General features: G+C 43.5%; 1 long non-coding RNA gene across 1 annotated transcript in view; it reads left to right on the forward strand.

Moving 5' to 3' along the window:
- The window catches only part of LOC142100094 (uncharacterized), a 56,617-nt gene that overhangs the window by 3,163 nt on the left and 34,509 nt on the right, over positions 1–18,945 (forward strand). The gene's annotated exons all lie outside the window — the stretch shown is intronic.

An 18,945-nucleotide genomic window follows, 5' to 3' on the forward strand; every position in this document is an offset into this window, starting at 1 on the left:
GTCGTCGGATCTCGCGAGTTTTGGATTCTATTAGTACCGTCCTCCACGGAGATCCAGCGCCATTTCACAGAGAGACACAGAAGGGGTAGCAGGGTTGGTGGCAGTCTCCAGTGCAGTTGGGCAGCGCCATTAATGAAAGAGGAGGGTTGGCAGTGCTCTTGGCAGTCTCCAGTGAAATTGTACTGTGCCGTAGCTCACCCAGAAACAGGAAAGGTGGCATTTTTTCGTGCTGAAAGACACATTATAGGGCTGGCAGTGTAATGAAAAGTCTCCAGTGACATTTTACTATACCTAAACTCACTCAGAAACAGGAGGGCTGGCAGTTTTCAGTGCTGAAACCGAAATTATAATAATTAATAATAGAGCTGGCAGTGTTATTAAAAGTCCACAGTCACACTGAAACTCAGTTATTGAAATTGATTCACATCAGTCCACAGAAGACCAGAAGCAATAAGCAGCTGCTGATTTTTTTATTTAGAAAAACTTACAACAAAATACATAACACAACAATCTTACAATAACAAAACCCCTCCCATATCACAATAAAAAAGTCCATGCTCATAATAAATAAAGTCCATAAAAATAGAAAAGTCCATAGGCCTTTATGGCTAACGTAAACTGGTTATATGCACCATAATAAATCACAAAGTTAAAACAAACTTTAACTGTACAAAACTAAAAAAAAGCATAGTGGAACTAAAAAGGATGACTAGACATATGCAAGCTCTTACTAAAAAAGGACCAATCAAAATCTACTGGGAGGTGAAGAAATAGAAAGCCAACAGATGGAGAGGCCCCAGATTTCCGCCACCTACTAAGGGGGTTTCAAGCCACGCCAAAGCCTGGCCCAGCTCGCAGCATCCATCCGTTGCCTCTCCATATGCCTTATCTTCCAACTCTTTGCAAGGGAGGACTTTCTTGCGGATTGTCACTAAACACCATGAATTCCAAGTGTAATATCTAACCACTAATGTAACTAAAAACAGAGTGACCAAATAAAAAGCCCTAAACCTCTTGAGCGTAACGTAAACCCACTCAGGGTAACTAAGCCCCGAAAGACAAGGGGTGCCCAAGACACAGGAGACCCTATCATAAACCTCTATGTTAAAAGGACACCTCAACAAGAAATGATCCATTGTCTCCTCCTTCCCTGGACACTCCTCCCGTCGGCAGCCGCGATCATCGACATTCCTTACCTTGAGGTTTCCTCTAACATAGAGTCTCCAGTTGAAGGAGAGCCAGGCAATGTCCCTTAGCTTCAGTAGTATCCTCCGATCAGTGATCAGAGCTATACCATCTGAGCAGACACTGCCTGGGCAGTCCTTCAGTGCCAGAGGCTCCCAGAAGTGAGACCGCAAGACTCCTTTCTAGAAGAGCTGTTGACCTCTCCCACCTCCAGTTGCCATTTCCTTGTCACCTTCAAACCCAGTTTCACGTAGGCCGGGAGGTAACCGTGTGGTTACCGCTCCTCCCTCTACCCAGGAATTGAGGAAGGGATACACCCAGGCACGAAAACCCTCTACCCATCGAGGGGGAGTCTCCAGGATGAGACTGTGCAGATGTAATTTAAGAAAGGTGAGCATAAAGAAGAGCACTGGGTTTACCATACCCAGGCCCCCCTCCCCCCTCAATCTGTAGGTCACGCTACACTTAACAAGGTTCAGCCTGTTCCCCCAAAGCATCTGGAAGAACAGTGCATTCATCCTGGCCCATAAAGATTCTGGCAAAAAGCATACATAGCTGACATACAAAAACACTGGAATCAGGTAAGTTTTGATCAAGTCCAACCTTTCCCTAAGAGACAAATGCCATCCTTTCCAGTGTGCCACTTTAGCGGAAGCTGCTCCCAGCCTAATCTTCCAATTTTCCTTGGCATAATCACCAGGGCCAAATCGGATACCAAGAATTTTAATTTCTTTGCTTGCCTGGTAAAGGCTGTCCGGAAGGTCGAAATGCCGACCCTCCTCCCCTATCCAGAAAGCTTCACACTTATCCTGATTGATTCTGAACCCTGAGGCCTCAGAATATGTACAGATATCAACCATCACGTCTTTCGCTTCATTCACATCAGAAATCATGATCGTGACATCATCTGCGTAAGCCACCACTTTCAACGGCTTCCCCGGGCTCAGTTGCACCCCTCTCACTGTGTTGCCTTACACCCTCCTGATGAAGGGATCGATTGCAAACATATACAAGAGGGGACTCAGGGGACATTCCTGTCTGACTCCCAAACTCACAGAGAAAGTAGGACCTGCCCAACCATTCACAAGTGGGAAGCTCTTGGCTTGCCTGTAGATCACTAATCCAATTGACCACCCGCTCTGGGAGCCCATACCTGTCAAGTAGACACCAGAGTTACTCATGATTGACCCGATCAAAAGCCTTCGACTGGTCCAGTCTCAGCAAATACTTTCCCCACTTCTTAGCACGACACCGCTCAACGGCCTCCCGGACACCAAGGACAGCACTTAAGGTGCTATGACACTTCACGGTGCAATGCTGAGATGGAGAAAGTACCAGGTCTGTAATCTGAATCAACCTATTAAACAGCACTTTTTCCAGAATCTTGCGATCCACATTAAGAAGGGCGATGGGGCGTCAGTTCTCAATCTTGGATTGGTCCGATCCCTTTGACAATACTATAAGGACAGATGTCCTCATGAAAAGAGGGAGTTAAACTTCACCCAGGCACTCATTAAACACTTCTATAAGGCGAGGGGCCAAGATGTCGACAAAGGTCTTATAAAACTTGGATGTCAGGCCATCCGGTCCTGGGGACTTCTTCATAGACAGACTGTCCTTGGCAGCCTTGACCTCATCTACCGTTATATCACCATCCATGGTGTCAAGCGCAGCATGCAGGTTATTCACACCAGACGTTTCCTTAAGAAATTGCTCCATCTTCCCTCTGTCAAGTTATTTCTCAGAGAGGAGGCCAGAGTAGTGTCGAAGTCAGCAAATTGGATAAAGTCATTTCAATTAATATCGAGCAAACTTGGTTGTCTTTGTCTGAAAGGATGCGTATTGCACGCTACGGCGTGGAAGGGCGTACGCAGCCGCAACATGTAGCAATAACAGGTTTTTTACACAGTTACACACATTCGCACAAATACGCACATCTGTTAATAGTACACATCAATTGTAGTTGCAACACATAGTTATTTATGTCAAAATATAGTAGTGTTTATGTATAATATTATAAGTTATATGCATATTAGTAACACATATGGTTCAGGTTAAAGGAAATATGATATCATTTTAATCCCCTATTCATCAGCAGCTGTCCGGTTCATTCGGCGAAGAGATCGCACATTGCATACTCTAGTTATTGATGTTAGGGAATAAACCTTTAATATGATGCTGACTATAAAATGCTAATGGACTAGTTGAAACTGGAGTCTTGGCGGGAAGAACGGAGCACATACCCTGGAGAGATGACCCCCACCTTTGGATTCTTTAGTTTGAACCTGCCTATGATCAGCAACCCCCTGGACTTTCCTGAAGCCTGGACGAATAGAAGCAAGCCACACCATCTGCATTGTTTTACTGTATTTCTGTTTGCATATAAGCAAGAGCTTTTCATCTAGTGTTCAGTTATCTTGACCACAGACTTCAGACCTGAATGACTGTTCACTGGATCCAGAGCACCTGCGATAAGTAACGGCTGTACTTATTATTATTTTGCTTGAATTATTCTGCTACTTTTTGAGAATAAATATTTGTGCATTGGAAACACAAATCGAGATTCGACAATCGTTATTGGATAGCGACAAAACGTGCATAACAGTAGAAAGAGCCAATGATGCCAAGAATGCCTTCCCGAGACTGTTGAAAGACCGCTCATCGCTCAGCCCTCTAACTTCCTTAGCTTTGATCAAATTCCTACAGCTCTGGCAGGAGTCTGGCGAGTGGTATTGACTATAATCCCTCTCCAAAACTAAGGAAGCATATGTAACAATCCTGTCCAGGTTTGCTACTTTTCCTGTCTGCTCTGTTCTCCTGTGGATCACATGACTCACTTCAGGGCGTGCCATTCAAACCTGCTCTATTTAAACTCAGCACTGACACCTGCTCACTGTCAGTGCAACTTGTTTGCTAGCCTGTCTCCATGGACTTCTGTGCATTGTCTGATCCTTGTGTATTCCTGAACTCTCCTTTTGAATTTCCTGTGGGTAAACCTGCTTCATCAACAAAGTGCTGGTAGCATCTTTGGGACTCTGTTTGCAAGTATCTCTATGCATCAATTTACAAGACTTTGTTTATTATGCCAAGTGTGCGGATGCTCATCATTGTCATATTCTGAACTGCCATCTCACCATCTCTGCTGTGTACAGAACTTTGCTGCATTGTTTCCATGTGTTGATATGTACTTATGCTCATATTCATTGAAGTACTTATTAATCAGAACCACCGTCTTGTGTTCTTATTTTCTAAACTTTGTATGATCCTGACTCAGCTATTCACGTGCACAGGCCATCGTGGGAACCGCCCACTAGGCCTGATATTATTCCAGTCCATAACAGTTTGCACTGACCAAAAAGGAAATGAACACCATGGGCGATCCCTCTCTCAAGGACCTATTGCAATATGTAGTAGGGAGAGTGGAAAAGCAAGAGTCCAATCAAGATCGCCTCATGCAGTTCTTACAAGGTTTATACTCTCGTCTGGATTCTTTTCAGAACACTCTGGTATCTTCCCATAAACCTGAGACCTCTGCTGAGTCTTCTTCGGATTCTGCAAACACAACTACCTTACTCCCACAAATTCCTAATCCTCCAATGTATGATGGGAACAAGTCATGTAGAGGATTCGTGACTCAATGTGCAATTCAATTTCAATTATTACCCAGGAACTTCCCTACGGATAGGGCTAAAATTGCCTACATTCTGTCCCTTCTTTCTGGTCAAGCCCTGGCCTGGGCCTCACCCCTATGGGAGAAGAAACAAAATTTTTTATGAACCTGGTCGGCTTTCCAGTGCAGCTTCAGGAATTCTTCGTCTACGCCAAGGTTCTGATTCTGTTGGGCAATATCATCATTATCATCATCATCATCATCATCATTTACTTATATATTATTATTATTATTATTATTATCGTTTATTTGTTAGGCGCCACAAGGTATCTGCAGCGCCGTACATGGTACAAACAGTAGACTATACAGGGTAAAACAATACAGAACAGTAAACACAAAGTACCAGAACTTCAGAAACTCCAGGCAGGCAAATACTGTAAAGACGGAGCGGAAGAACAGGTCTGGAGACAGGAGGGGAGAGGGGCCCTGCTCATACGAGCTTACATCCTAAGGGAGGGTAGACAAAATCAGGCACAAGAGGGAGCCAGTGAAGCAAAGGGGAGAGAAAAAGGAGCCAGTGAGAAACAGAAGAGGTGAGAGGTTAAGTGGATGGTAGGTAGGCCTTAAGGAACAGGTGAGTTTTAAGTGCCCGCTTGAAGAAGCACAGATTGGGTGATAGACAGATGGAGCGAGGGAGGTCGTTCCAGTGAAGGGGGGCAGCTCAGGAGAAGTATTCTAGAGTGGGAAAAAGTAATCAGAGTGGAGGAGAGGCGGCGATCATTGCCTGAGCGCAGGGAGCGGGAGTGTGGATGGAGAGGAGGTTAGAGATATAAGGGGCAGTAGACTGGGAGAGAGCCTTGTAGGTGGTGGTGAGGAGTTTGAAAAGGATTCTGTAGGGGAAGGGGAGCCAGTGTAAGGCAAGACAGAGAGGGGAGGCAGAGGAGGAGCGGCGTGTGAGGAAGATGAGTCTCGCAGCCGCATTAAGTATAGAGCGGAGGGGGGTGAGGTGGGAGCAGGGGAGGCCAGTAAGGAGGAGATTGCAGTAGTCGAGGCGGGAGATGATGAGAGCATGGATGACAGTTTTGGTGGCATCTTGAGAGAGGAAAGGACGGATGCGGGCAATGTTACGGAGTTGGAAGCTACATGCTTGGGCAAGGGATTGAATGTGGGGGGCAAAAGAGAGAGAGGAGTCAAGAGTGACTCCTAGGCAGCGGAGTTGGGTGACAGAGGAGATAGTGGAGTTGTTAACAGTTATAAAGAGGTCATGGTGGGAAGGGCGTCTGGGTGGGGGAAAGACAATGAGTTCAGTTTTGGAGCGCCAACATATTCCCTAGCGCTTTACAATTGGGGACAAACATAATAAACTTATAAACAAACTGGGTAAAACAGACAAAGAGGTGAGAGGGCCCTGCTCGGAAACTTACAATCTATGGGACAATGGGAGATTGACACATGAGGTTAAGTATACATTTTGCATCTTGACCCAGCCAGACTGCAATGTTGGTCAGGGGGTAGTTGTCTTGTGTAAAATTGTGTAACAGGCAGTAACAGGCTAAAGGTAGTGAGGTTAAGAGGGTGGTTGAGGAATATTATAAGCTTGTCTGAATAGGTAGGTTTTCAGAGAACGCTTGAAAGTTTGTAGACCAGAGGAGAGTCTTATTGTGCGAGGGAGAGAGTTCCATAGAGTGGGTGCAGCCCGAAAAAAGTTCTGTAACCAGGAATGGGAGGATGTAATGAGGGTGGATGAGAGACGCAGATCTTTTGCAGAACGGAGTTGTCGAGTTGGGAGATATTTTGAGACAAGAGAGGAGATGTATGTTGGTACAGCTTTGTTGATGGCCTTGTAGGTTAGTAAAAGTATTTTATATTGGATTCGGTAGAAGACAGGTAGCCAGTGTAGAGACATACAGAGTGATTCAACGGAGGAATAGCGATTTGCAAGAAAAATCAGTCTTGCCGCAGCGTGCAAAATAGATTGTAGGGGTTTGAGTCTGTTTTTGGGAAGACCAGTAAGGAGGGAATTGCAATAGTCAATGCAGGAGATGATAAGTGCATGAATTAAGGTTTTAGCAGTGTCTTGCGTGACATATGTGCGGATTCTGGAAATGTTCTTTAGATGTATGTAACATGATTTAGATATAGAGTCAATGTGGGGAACAAAGGATAGGTGTGAATCAAGGGTTACACCTAGGCAGCGAGCTTGTGGGGTGGGATTTATGGTCATGTTATCAACAGAGATAGAAATGTCAGGTATGCTCTTGTTGGCGGGTGGGAATATTATTAACTCTGTTTTAGAAAGATTAGGTTTGAGTTGGCGAGAGGACATCCAAGATAAAATGGCAGAAAGACAGTCAGTTACATGGGACAGCAGAGATGTCGAGAGATCAGGAGAGGATAGATAGATTTGGGTATCATCCGCATAGAGATGATACTGAAAGCCAAAGGAACTTATTAGATTTCCAAGAGAAGCGGTATAGATAGAGAACAGCAGAGGACCAAGCACTGAGCCTTGTGGTACTCCAACTGATAGGGGAAGCGGAGCAGAGGTGGCTCCAGAGAAAATAACAGTGAAAGAGCGATTAGAGAGGTAGGATGAGAACCAGGATAGAACAGTGTCTTGAAGACCTAGGGATTGCAGCGTTTGTATGAAAAGAGAGTGGTCAACGGTGTCAAATGCAGCCTAGAGATCCAGGAGAATTAGGAGAGAGTAATGGCGTTCAGTTTTAGCAGTGATCAGATCATTGACAACCTTGGTCAGCGCAGTCTCTGTGGAGTGTTGATAACGAAAGCCAGACTGAAGAGGATCTAACAGGTTGTTTGCGGAAAGAAAGTGTGTGAGGCAAGTGTAGGCAAGTCTCTCTAGAAGCTTGGAGGGGCAAGGGAGCTGAGAGATGGGACGGTAATTTGAGAGAGAGTTTGGGTCGGAGTTTTGTTTTTTTAAAATAGGAGTAATCACCGCATGCTTGTATAGTGATGGAAAGATGTGAAATGAGTACAGGAGACAGGGATCTACCAATTTGCGATGGAATAGGATCAAGAGGACAGGAGGTAGAGTAGGAAGATATGAAGAGAGTATAAATCTCCTCTTCATTTGTGGGGTCAAATGAAGAGAGGGTGTCAGAGGGTAGTGGGAAGGAATTGAGCTGATTGCTTGTCGAGGAAGAGGATACCATTTATAGTCTGATCTTATCAATCTTGTCTTTGAAGTAGGAAGCAAGATTCTGAGCACTGATAATAGATGGAGGGTTCGGGGTGGGAGGACTGAGAAGATGATTAAATGTATTGAAAAGGCGTTTGGGGTTAGAAGCCTGAGCATAGATAAGAGATTGGAAGTATGTTTGTTTTGCAGTGTCCAGAGCTTTTCGATAGGAGCGGTAGACAGAAGTATATGTGAAGAAGTCATTAGAGCTTCGAGATTTACGCCAGTGACGTTCTGCTTTACGGGACAGTTTTTGAAGACTTTGTGTTGCTTTGGTGTGCCACGGTTGACATCGAAGTCGACGTGTAGTATGAAGTGTCGCTGGAGCCACTTGATCAAGGGCCGTTGCTAAGGTTTGGTGAAAATGAGGTACTGCCATCTCAGGGGATGAGAATGTAGAGATAGGGGAGAGAAGGTGTTGGAGAGAGGTGGAAAATTGTTGAAGATTAATAGAATTCAGATTTCTGCAAGTATGAGGAGGCTTGGTAGAGTTAGACAGTAGAGAGGTTAGAGCAGTGGGGTGAGAGTGTAGATGATGCCATCATATTTAGGACCATGGCCTCCGAGTTGCGCTGGAATGATGAAGTGCTGGTGGCCACGATCTGGCAAGGCCTATCTGATAAAATAAAAGACGTGTTGGCTTCCCGTGACCTCCCATCTTCCTTGGATGATCTGATCTCGCTATGTGCCAGAATAGATCTTCGATTCAAGGAGAGGGTTCAAGAAAAGGAACAGATCCGGTGTCCTAATCACAGCCCTGTTTTCCAAAACCCAGGGGCCTCTTTGCCCCCAGAAGAACCTATGCAAGTGGGTAGGTCCCGCTTCTCTCCAAGTGAGAGGGATAGAAGATTTAAAAATGATCTATGCCTCTATTGTGGAGGGAAGGCCCATCGCATCAGTACTTGTCCTACGCGTCTGGGAAAACGCTCAGGCCAAACAGAGCAAGGTGGAACACCGTCAGGTCTGTTTGATTTTTCCCTCAACAGTTCTCCTCACAAAGAGAATATCTTGTTTTCTGTTTTTCTGTTTTTTGGGAATCTCTCTATTCCGCTTGATGCCTTTCTGGATTCTGGTGCAGCCAGTAACTTTATTGCTGCCACTGTGGTTTAGAAATATCATATTCTTACTACACCACTGGAAGGTCCTGTACGCCTTACAGCCATCGATGGCAGTAATATTCCAGGAGGCTTCATTCAGTTCCGGACTGTTCCTCTCACCCTTCAGATTGGGGTTCTGCATCAGAACATTTTTTCCTTCCTAGTCCTTCCAAAGACCATCAACTCCCTTGTGTTAGGTCTGCCATGTCTACGTCTCCACTCCCCAACTCTGGACTGGCATACTGCTCAAATTTTGTCCTGGGGATCACGGTGTCAGTCTCACTGTCTGAAAAAAGTCTAACCACTGCTTCTTTACCTCCTCAATACCAACAGTATGCAGATGACTTCTGTGAAAAGGAAGCAACCAAGCTTCCCCCTCATCGCATTTGGGATTGTGGAATCGAGCTCCTCCCTGACAAACCTATTCCTCGTGGTCGTGTATATCCCCTTTCTCTTCCTGAGACCCAAGCAATGTCTAAATATATTCAAGAAAACCTGCAAAAAGGCTTTATCCAGAAGTCCACCTCTCCAGCTGGAGCTGGATTCTTTTTCGTTAAAAAGAAGGATGGCGGCCTCCAGCCATGCATTGACTTTCGAGGCTTTAATGCTATTACCATTTACAATAGGTATCCGTTACCTCTCATCTCTGAGCTTTTCAACCGCATCAAAGGTGCCACTGTGTTCTCCAAATTAGATCTACGAGGGGCCTACAATCTTGTTCGTATTAAAGCAGGTGACGAATGGAAAACAGCATTTAACACACACGATGGGCACTTTGAGTATTTAGTAATGCCCTTTAGGCTTTGTAATGCTCCAGCTGTATTCCAAACCCTCATGAATGATATTTTCCAAGACCTTCTCTATCAATTCGTCATCATCTACCTGGACGACATTCTGATATTTTCTCGAGACCTCCCTTCACATAGGGAACATGTAGGTCAAGTCCTGGCCGTCTGAGAGAACACAACCTCTTCTGTAAATTAGAAAAGTGTCTTTTCGAGCAACCCCAGGTTCCTTTCTTAGGGTATATCTTCTCAGGCACAGCCCTTCAGATGGACTCGGCTAAACTAAGAGCAATAGCGGATTGGCCCTTGCCCACTGGTCTGAAAGCTATCAAACGCTTCCTTGGCTTCGCCAATTACTACAGACAATTCATCAAGGGGTATTCTACCATCATTGCCCCCATCACTGCTCTTACCAAGAAATCAGCTAATCCCAAGCTTTGGTCCCCCGAAGCCATCTCAGCCTTTGAACATCTAAAGTCAGCCTTCACTTCTGCTCCTATTCTTCAGCAACCTGATTGCCAATGTTCCTTCTTCTTGAAGGTAGATGCATCTTCTGTGGGCACTGGTGCAGTTTTGTCTCAACGTGACACTTCTGGGAAGCTACATCCATGTGGCTTTTTCTCTCGTAAATTCCTCCCAGCAGAAAAGAACTATGGAATAGTAGATCAAGAATTATTGGCTATTAAATTAGCCCTGTCTGAATGGCAACATCTGTTGGAAGGGGTCTTGTTTCCTATTACGATATATACCGACCATAAGAAACTCATTTATCTCCGTTCAGCCCGTTGTCTGAATCTTCGTCAAGCCAGATGGGCCTTGTTCCTTTCAAGATTTGATATTAGTTTTACCTTCCGTCCGGGATCAAAAAATAAAAAAGCAGATGCTCTTTCTAGGTCCTTTCATTCCGAAGACCAGGATTCTCCCGAGGACATTCATCCCATCTTCAACCCTAGTTGTGTCTTGGCCCTTACTCCTGCGCATAAATCTACTTGCCCTCCAGGCAGAACCTTCATATTACCACATCTACATCTCAAATTGCTACGACATTTATATCGTTTATCGGTTCATGATGGAGTTTAGAAGACTGGAGAACTCCTGACCCGGTACTATTGGTGGCCACCCCTTTTGAAAGATGTGAAATCATTTGTCTCTGCCTGCTCTAAATGTGCACAACATAAGGTTCCTCGACTTAGACCCTTTGGTCCTCTTATTCCTCTACCTGTTCCTGAAGTACCCTGGTCTCAAATATCAATGGACTTTATTACCGATCTCCCTCCCTCCAAAGCTCATACAGTTATCTGGGTAGTGCAGACCGTTTTTCGAGAGCAGCTCATTTCATTCCTCTCAAAGGACTCCCTTCTTCCGCAGTGTTGGCAGAAATTTTCATCAAAGAAATATTTCGCCTCCACGGCTGTCCACTCCATATCGTGTCAGACCGTGGTTCACAATTCGTTTCCAGGTTCTGGAGATCCTTTTGTTCTCAGTTAGGAATTAAATTGGACTTTTCCTCGGCATACCATCCTCAATCTAATGGCCTGACCGAACGGACAAACCAAGAGCTCGAAAAATTCCTACGAATGTATGTGTCTGCTCACCAATCAGATTGGCTGGAACTCCTCCCGTGGGCCGAGTTCGCCCATAACAATCATTTCCATGAAGCTTTTTGTAATTCACCCTTCTTCGTCATGTATGGATGTCATCCCAGACCACCTACCTTTTCTCAAACTCCTATCTCCTCAGTTCCTGCAGTAGATTCCCTGCTATGCAAGTTTTCTCTTATTTGGACACAAACCAAAAGTAATCTGGAGAATTCTGCTGCTCGGGCTAAAAGATTTTACGATAAGAAAAGGTGTCCTGCTCCTCCACTTCTTCCAGGGGATAAGGTCTGGTTATCCACTAAAAATATCCGTTTAGGTGGCCTGATACCCAAGTTGGCTGGGCGTGTTCTTTGACTGCTCTGTTTCAAAAGAATTGTTATCAGCCTGCATCTTGCTAAATGACATTGATTCACAGGCTCCTCTACCAGCATTGGATAGAGATTGCACTAGAGAATATTTAATTCTTCTTATTTCGAAATTTGCTATTCTGAAAGGCTCATATTTCGCCCGACTTGTCTCCTCTCTTAATTTTGGCGCGAAAACGCACATTGAGTCAGAGGGAGCTCTTAAGTTAAGGAGCTAAGATAAAAACAGCACACTAAGACGCCGAATCAGCCGGGGGATCCACGGGACCCCAGAAGAAGAGGAGAGAGAGAAGGAAGTTAGCGGGCCAGCGGAATTTGACACTGCGATCCCGTCGCCATTTTGGTGTGCAGCTCCGGAACACCTACTCGCTGGAGTCCATGGAAGATCAGCAGTAAGCTCCTGCAGTGAGAGGTGGGTGGAAAAACTGCACAGCGGCTGTTGCGTACCTTGTGGGACCCTATCCAGGCGCTGTTCTGCATTGCTGAAAGCTGCAGATTACCACAGGACACCAAACCTGCTTACCTGTTGTGTTGTCTCTTGGACCGTGGTGTGCAGCAGTCATGCGCTGGGCTTTATCGTGGGACCTGTATACGCGCTGCCGGGTTGGGTCAGAGCCCGCCACCCGCCGCTGAAACCGAGTACGGGGCTTGCATATTGCCTAGCACTTACCTGCCTGAGACGTGTGGCTGCCCTGCTAAATTAATCTCACGCAGTATCACCTGCATACATTCCCCCTTGGGATGTGAACCTGCATCGGCTGCCTCATATATTATTTGCCTTGCCGCTGTTTCGAAACATCAAACTATCCCAAAGGGGGCGACATCAGTAGAAAATTTGTGCATAACTAGTAAGATAGGTCGACACCATAGACAAAAGGAGGTGAGCCTTTGAAGTTTACTAACATATTCAATTTCAAACGCGCATTACCATCTAAACAACAGGTATTTATACTCTGAGTCATTTTCATTAAAATACCACATAAATCCTAGCACTCTACTGGGTATTAGCTAATAAAGCTATCATAGATTACTTGAAGATAAGGTTATGAAGATAACCAACATAATTTTTTATAAAGATTCCATAATCAAAAAAAAAAAAGAAAAAAAGAAAGAAATTTACTGCCATCTTGTGATCAAAAACAATATTAGACCCTTTGTAAATTCTTATTGGATTTTTAGTACCATCTAGTGGTCGAACCACATAACTCACATGTTTGTTGTAACCAAAGCCTGTTTCAATGATAAAGTACAGTCCACTAACCTCTGTATCAAACAGAGGCCAATGTAAAGGTTAGGCCACCTCCCCAACCCCTGTTGTGACCCCAGTGGTATTCACTAAACCTATGCTTTTCATGCTCTTCGATTATCTACAATCCTACGTGTAATAGAGGATCTCTCTTTGAGAAAAAAAGAAAATCTCTATATGTCTACAACCGCAGAAATGGAAAAATACGTTACTCCTAAACCCCAGAGAGCGAGAAACGAAAAAAAACAAACAGATTCTAATACTTCCATATCAAAATCAAACAAAAGAGATGATACACAATCTAACGCAAACATGAATGATCTCTCTACAAAGCCAGTATCATATGCAGAGGTGGTGAAAGCAATTAAAGAAACTATGGAGCCAAATTCGCACTGATCTACCCAGCCAGGTTACGCTTGTTCTCGGGTAATGTTTTCCATGACTTTACCTCCGTTGCGGATGCCCAGAAGTTTTTGGAAGAAGAAGAGGCAGAAATACAGGATTGTGCCGAAAATCCCACTAATTGACCAGAATTGCATGATTCTAACTATGCTTGAAATTTTCTTCTTCTCTCTTTGCTCGCTCTTTCTGCTTCCTCTGGGATATAGATGCTACCTGACCATATTTCATTCACTTATCTCCCTAGCCTAGTCTCTTTTCTTTGCATTTTTGTTTCTTCCACAGATGGACGGTTCAAACCTAGAATGTACACCTATCACAGTGACTATCTGATGCACTCTCATCAAGACATTATATGGTATGGTCTACCCCTTACAGCTAAAGGTGCTAGACTCTCATCCAACACTGTAAAGACTTATGAATTAATTATATTTAAACCTAGAAAGTAATTCTATTACAGTGACTGTTTGTTGCATCCCCACCCAGACGGTATGTTATACTGTCTCCCTCTTATACTTAATTGTGTTAGATTCTCAATAGACACTGTGGAAGTATTGTGAAACGAATATATTGATTGCATTTTTTGGAACTTGATCCAAATTATCTAATATATGAAGAAAAAATGTAAGCATATCCCTCAGTTTCACTTTCATATGCTTTGAGGAGAGAAAAAAGAAAAAAAAAAAGAGCTAAGGTTCTTGTGAATATTATCATAGTTAAGCATAAACCTGTTCTTAAAGTATAATGTTCAAATACCGCTGAGACCTTAAAGGGGGTTGATTGTCTTTTTGGACAAAAAAAAAAGGGGGGTTTCTTATCCAACTGCCTGGGTCTGAAACTTTAAGTTAAGCGAAAATGCTTAAGGAGCTTGTCTCCTTTGTTATTTTTGGGTTTCTATGTTTTTTATTACTTGTTTGTTTTGCTGGCTGGCAGGCTTCCGTGGACCCTTTTATAAGACAATATTTTTTGATGGGCAGGGCGTGGGGGAGGGAGGTAGGAGACATTTGTGGATTGTTTCTGAGCTGTCAGAGAGCTATGGTTTTATACTCTGTAAATTCCATGCTTCACTCAGATTTAGTCAATTAAACTATGCCTACTTCTACAAATAAGTTGAAAATATGTTCATGGAGCGTGGGTGGCATCCATTCCCCGGCAAAACGGAAAAAACTCAAAAACTCCTAACTTATCTAAAAAAGCAGAGAGCATATGTCGTCCTACTCCAGGAGACACACCTAATAGATAAATAGCACGATAAACTTAGTCTTTTACAATATAAAATAGCCACCTATGCTTCTTCTTACACATCTAAGTCATGTGGAGTAGCAATTTTGCTGAGAAAGGGTATCTCTTAAACAATACACTCACAAATTCGGGACAACAAGGGACGTTATGTGATTATCGATATCACCCTTGACGGTCTTAGACTGACACTATGTAACTTGTACGCACCTAACAAATATGACAAACAATTCTTTTTTAACATTGTCTCAAAATTATATCCCTACTTAGACTCCAATATGATAATTGGAGGGGACTTCAATCTCGTTGCTTCTCCGACAATGGATAGGGAGGGGGCATCTGCTCGGATTCATTGTTCCTCCAAACTACCTAAGTTGGAATCAAATATATCATAGACCAACTACACCTAATTGATTATTGGCGCCTTTTGAACCCTACGTCAAAAGAATACACTTGTCTTTCAGCGGCACATGGCACGTTATCACGAATTGACTACATATTAGTTTCTCAGTCTCTTCTTCCCTCTCTGGGGGGGTTCGGACATAGAAACTATCTCATTGTCGGATCATGCCATGCTTTGGATAGAAATAGCTAATACACATAAAACAGGCTCATACAGGCAATGGAAATTCCCAAATTATTTATCTAACTCACTAACATTTAGAAATATGCTCATTGCAGCCTGGCATGACTACCTGTTCAAAAACAAAGAACACCAAGCTAATCCGACTTTACTCTGGCAGACAGCCAAGGCGGTGCTAAAGGGCCGTATAATTTCATTTACAAGCCAACATATATAAACACATGCTAAACTATAAATGTTACAATGTTGAGCTGTGTCCGTGGCGCTCCACTAAGATATGCCGCCCTGCTTGTATCAGAAAAAGTTCACCACAACTTTACAATAACATGGACATATATAGATCGATACATACACTAGGCGCTGTCTTCACACACACTGGGAAGAAGAATGTATATTTCATATAGGAACAATGTCCAAATTTCAATAATCGGAAAGCAGATTAGTTCTCGCGTGTAACAACAAGGTGGATGTATCCCTCACCCCAATCGATAACATCCATCCGTGCGTATGTCCGACAATCCCGGTGACTCAGCTGTTCAAAACCAACGCGTTTCAACCTAATAGCGGTCTTTTTCAAGGTGTAATATTCTGTGAGCCCAGCGTCCTATTTATTCTCCCGGACACACCCACTAATCAGAACGAGGCTTGGTTGTATGGTTGAAAAAAGCGGAAGTTCCGGAATCCCATTTGTTTGAGCTCGATCTCCGTTGCCATGGTCACATTTATGTTTATAGTATTCTCCGTTTCATTCATATGTCCATGCTGGAAATGTATCAAGGACTCACCGAAACGAAAGTCTTATTTTCCCTTTTCTCTAAAGTTAGTCTCTGTTCCAATGGTGGTTTGAATGGTAAGTTCGTGAGGGAAACCGATTGTATGGCAGGCAGAGAGGATAGCGGAGTATATCTGCATTTGGCTTCCCTATGCAGTATCAGGGGGTCTCCCCAGGACCCCCTGATACTGCATAGGGAAGCCAAATGCAGATATACTCCGCTATCCTCTCTGCCTGCCATACAATCGGTTTCCCTCACGAACTTACCATTCAAACCACCATTGGAACAGAGACTAACTTTAGAGAAAAGGGAAAATAAGACTTTCGTTTCGGTGAGTCCTTGATACATTTCCAGCATGGACATATGAATGAAACGGAGAATACTATAAACATAAATGTGACCATGGCAACGGAGATCGAGCTCAAACAAATGGGATTCCGGAACTTCCGCTTTTTTCAACCATACAACCAAGCCTCGTTCTGATTAGTGGGTGTGTCCGGGAGAATAAATAGGACGCTGGGCTCACAGAATATTACACCTTGAAAAAGACCGCTATTAGGTTGAAACGCGTTGGTTTTGAACAGCTGAGTCACCGGGATTGTCGGACATACGCACGGATGGATGTTATCGATTGGGGTGAGGGATACATCCACCTTGTTGTTACACGCGAGAACTAATCTGCTTTCCGATTATTGAAATTTGGACATTGTTCCTATATGAAATATACATTCTTCTTCCCAGTGTGTGTGAAGACAGCGCCTAGTGTATGTATCGATCTATATATGCACATGCTAAACTATACCTAGACACACAAAGAGAACTTACTTCAGCCTACCAAAACATGAAAAATAAATTTAATAATCTAATTGCTCAATTGGCAGATAGAACTTCACCAGCTTCTAGATTTCAATTCTATAGACACGGAAATAAAAATAGTCGTTTGTTATCCAACCTGTTAAAAGGCGAGAGATCCCCAACTATTATCGCAGCCCTTAAATCTAAAGACGGCTCACTGTCTAGTGATGGAAAGAGAAATACTTAACATCTTTCATAACTTTTATACAAAATTATATTCACAAGATCCTATCAATCCTGCTTCCAAAAACCAGTTTTGGGAGAAAATCTCTATGCCTGGCATCTCTGACTCACAATCTGAATCCCTCCTAGTCACAATCAAAACAGAAGAAGTCATCAATGTAATAAAAAATTTAAAAACCTTTAAAGCACCTGGACCTGATGGTTTGAGTGGCGAGTTTTATAAAATACTCCTATCTCAAATAACAGAAACACTAAGTTTTTTAATTAAATCATTGAATCTCGTTCATTACCCCTACATTTCAACTCTGCTATTCTTAGAAATTTACCCAAACAAGACAGGCAACTAGATGACCCGGGGTCTTACATACCAACCTCCCTGCTCAACATCGATTACAAAATCCTAACTAAAATACTAGCGGAAAGGTTAAAATTTATCATGCCTCTATCATACACACAGACCAATCAGGTTTCATTTGGGGCCGGAATTCTGTCACAAACATACGCAAAGTTCTGTCGGTTTTGTCACACATTCAGCAAACCAAATCTCCAGAGATCAGTATCCTTTTTTCTCTAGACGCTGACAAAGCTTTCGACTTATTGACGTGGGATCACTTATACAAATCTCTGAGAAGGTTTGGTTTTCCAGAAGCTTTTATATCAACCATTCAAACACTATACCATAACCCCCGGACAGAGATAATTGCAAATGGACACATATCATCTCGCTTTAAAATACAACGAGGTACGCGTCAGGGGTGTCCCTTATCCCCACTGCTCTTTGCAATTGCGTTAGAGCCATTGGCTATAACCCTCAGGGAGGACCTCAATTATTCAGGTATACAAATTCGTTCAAAATCATGCAAATTAGCGATGTTTGTTGATGATATGCTATTGATGGTTACACGCCCAGAAAAATCTATCCCCGCAATTGTAGAGACAATAAAAAACTTTGGATCCTTTGCAGGTTATAAAATTAACTTTCAAAAATCAGAAATACTCCCTATTTCACACACTGCAATGAACCCAGACCAAATTAGAGCTATTTCAAATTTCCGATTAGTAACGCACAAATTAAAATACTTGGGTATTTACATTCCATCATCTCTGAGTGACCTTTACAAACTCAACTATTCTCCTATTATTAAGAAAATAGAATTTATGCTAGCGAATTGGAAAAACCTTCCTTTGTCGCTACTAGGTAGAAACGCTGTGATTAAGTCTATTATTTTTCCCAAACTTACATACCCGATGCAGATGCTCCCTCTCTGTCTTACAAAAACCGATTTGCAAAGATGCACCAAACTCTTTACTTCCTTCCTATGGGGAGGTAAGCGACCTAAAATTCACAATGCTAAGCTTAAACAAAATAAACAAAGGGGTGGAATTGGTTTCCCAGATGTGATGGCTTTTATGCTCTCTGCTCTTTTCCGTTATGCCGTAGGTTGCAGGGGCGAACGGAGGACTGTCGGGGGGGTTTCCCCCCGACCCAAAAAAAAAACCACCCCCCGCGAGAGCTGCTGTCCTATACAGCGCTGTCCTATACAGCAGCCGCGGCGCTGTCTAAAAAGCGTCCGCGGCGGTGCTGTATACACTACAGCACCCCCGCGGACGCTTCTTTGACAGCGCCGCGGCTGCTGTATAGGACAGTGCAGCTATAGCGCCCACTTAGTTAGCGCAGGGGGGGTTTCTGGAGACTCAGTAACCCCCCCTGCGTGCGCCACTGGGTTGGCTATTGAAGCAAGAATACTTTATTAATCTGCCTCTAGAAAATGAATTAGTGTACCCATATTCACTGGCGGCACTCCTCCACCTTCCGAAAAAATTGATA

Source organism: Mixophyes fleayi, chromosome 8 (genome assembly GCF_038048845.1).
Source record: "Mixophyes fleayi isolate aMixFle1 chromosome 8, aMixFle1.hap1, whole genome shotgun sequence".
NCBI lineage: Eukaryota > Metazoa > Chordata > Amphibia > Anura > Limnodynastidae > Mixophyes > Mixophyes fleayi.